The sequence below is a fragment of the Octopus sinensis genome, unplaced genomic scaffold (genome assembly GCF_006345805.1).
Source record: "Octopus sinensis unplaced genomic scaffold, ASM634580v1 Contig01357, whole genome shotgun sequence".
Lineage (NCBI taxonomy): Eukaryota > Metazoa > Mollusca > Cephalopoda > Octopoda > Octopodidae > Octopus > Octopus sinensis.
This window is the reverse complement of record NW_021824787.1, coordinates 7,501-10,000: the sequence shown is the minus strand read 5'-3', so window position 1 is coordinate 10,000 and position 2,500 is coordinate 7,501.

Below are 2,500 nucleotides of genomic sequence, written 5' to 3'. Positions count from 1 at the left end.
TATGAGAGAGAGTGTGTGTTTGAAAGAGAGAGTATGTGTGCGAGAGAAAGAGAGAGAGTGTGTGAGAGAGAGTGTGTGTGTGTGTGAGAGAGAGAGAGTGTGTGTGTGAGAGAGAGAGAGTCTGTGTGTGTATGCATACATTGACAACAGCGACGAAAATTCTTGAACCTTGGCTAAATCTTCAATCGGAGATGACTCCATAACACAGAATTCTTTCGACAGATTCCTAGAACGGAGAGATTTAACCTGTTCCATGAAAATTGTGTCGTCAATGACTTCTTGTGAGAAAATTGCATTTTGTTGCTGTACTCCTACCACTGAGAAGAGTTTCGAGAATGATGTCATCTAGAAGACAGAGAGGGGCAGTGTAACCCGGAAACGGTCACCTCAGAAAAATAACACGAATTTCGCTGCTGTACTCTTATTTCTGAGAATGGTTAAGTGATCGATGTCTTGAAGAAATAGACAGGAAATGTTGCAAAGGTATGTTCTCAGTCACACCATAATAAACTGCAACCGGAACTAGATTTTCAAACAACGATAACGATAATAATAATTTATAATTATGTATGTATGTATGTATGTATGTATGTATGTATGTATGTATGTATGTTAAAGCAAAGGCTCAAATGGAGTGGTCATCTGGTCAGGATGAAGGTTCAAGGATGCCAAAACAACTCTTTTATGGAGAGTTAGCTAAAGGAGAACGAAAGTAAGGAAGGATGTCAGGAAGGGCATCGCTGCTATACTTCCAGATGGGAAGGGTCTTCTTATGATGCTGACATGCAGTGTCTGTGCAAGACCCTGCCTCAGTAAAGCTGGACTCAAGAGTCATCTTCGTAGTCATAAAGCGAGACAGATGAGTGAAAACCTGGCCACTGGTGGTGGTGTTACACACCATACTAATCATGTCTGTCGGGCATGTGGAAGAGAGTGTAATTCGGCAGGAGAACTTAAACGACATGCAAAGGTACATGAAGCCCAGTTACAACTACAGCCGGCTACTGCCGCTAAAGGTTTTAGCTGCCAATTCTGTACAAGACATTGTAGATCTTTGGCTGGGCTAAAAAGTCACATTCGATCACAGCACCAATAACAGTTAAGATTTGTGCAATGGCCATACTCGATAACGAGGGGGCAGCCATCATGTATGTATGTATGTATATGTATATATGTATGTATGTATGTATGTATGTATGTATGTATGTGATGGATGGATGGATGGATGGATGGATGGGCGCGGGCGAGGCTATAGGCGTAGGTGTGACTGTGTGGAAAGAAGTTTGCTTCCCAACCACGTGACTGAAGTTTCAGTCCCGCTGCATGAACCTTGAACAAGTGTTTTCTGCTACAGCCTCGGACCAACCATAACCTTGTGAGTGGATTGCGTAGACACCCACACACAAACGCTACAAAACAACAACAACAACAACAACGACGACGACGACGACAATGGAATATAAAAAAAACTAGAAATATTTAAAATATAAATTAAATAAAATTGAAAATTTCTTGAATCGTAAAATGATACATCAAAGTGTTTGTGTTTTCGTTAATTTTAATTTATTTGCAGACGAAAGCAATGGAGCTGGTAGATTGTTCATCGCTTTCCCAGTCGATGGAGAAACACTTAAATTAACCCTGTTTGTAAAAGTACTACATATATAGGTTCCATATATTATATCATAGCTTGATACTGCGAGGACTTAGATCTCTGTTGACAGGTCCCTAATATTAAATAAAGTATTAACACTTACAATAGGCAAATTGGTGGACCCTCTTTCCTGTAGTTATTGAAACTGTTGAGAATATAAACAGATTGCCTTCTGGTTTCTCTGGAATTGGTCAAATTGGTTACAGACACCTCTGATGAGAATCCAATAAGATTCGAATGTCGATAAGGCTTCTTTTTTATTCTTTTATTTGTTCCAGTCATTTTGACTGCGGCCATGCTGGAGTACCACCTTTCGTCGAACAAATCGACCCCAGAACTTATTCTTTGTAAGCCTAGTACTTATTCTATCGGTCTCTTTTGCCGAACCGCTAAGTTGCGGGCACGTAGACACTCCAGCATCGGCTGAAAAGTGATAGAGGAGGGGGACAAACACAAACATATATATATATATATATACATGACGGGCTTCTTTCAGTTTCCATTTACCAAGTCCACTCACAAGGCTTTATTCGGCCCGAGGATATAGTAGAAGACACTGAACCTGGAACCATGTGGTTGGGAAGCAAGCCTCTTACCACACAGCCACGCCTTTTTCATCTAGTGCTCAATCTATGAATAAATAGTTAAATTAGCCCTGTTTATCCATAGATGTGTACTATATGGGTTAAATACACAAGATGATCGGTATTAATGTTGTTTTTTTATTTAAATACTTAACATCCTATCTGAGATCAAATCCCACCACAGATGATTTCGTTTTTATCATTCCAGGGTCGATAAAATGAACATCTGTCACACACCTCGGTAGATTTTTCCCTACTATAC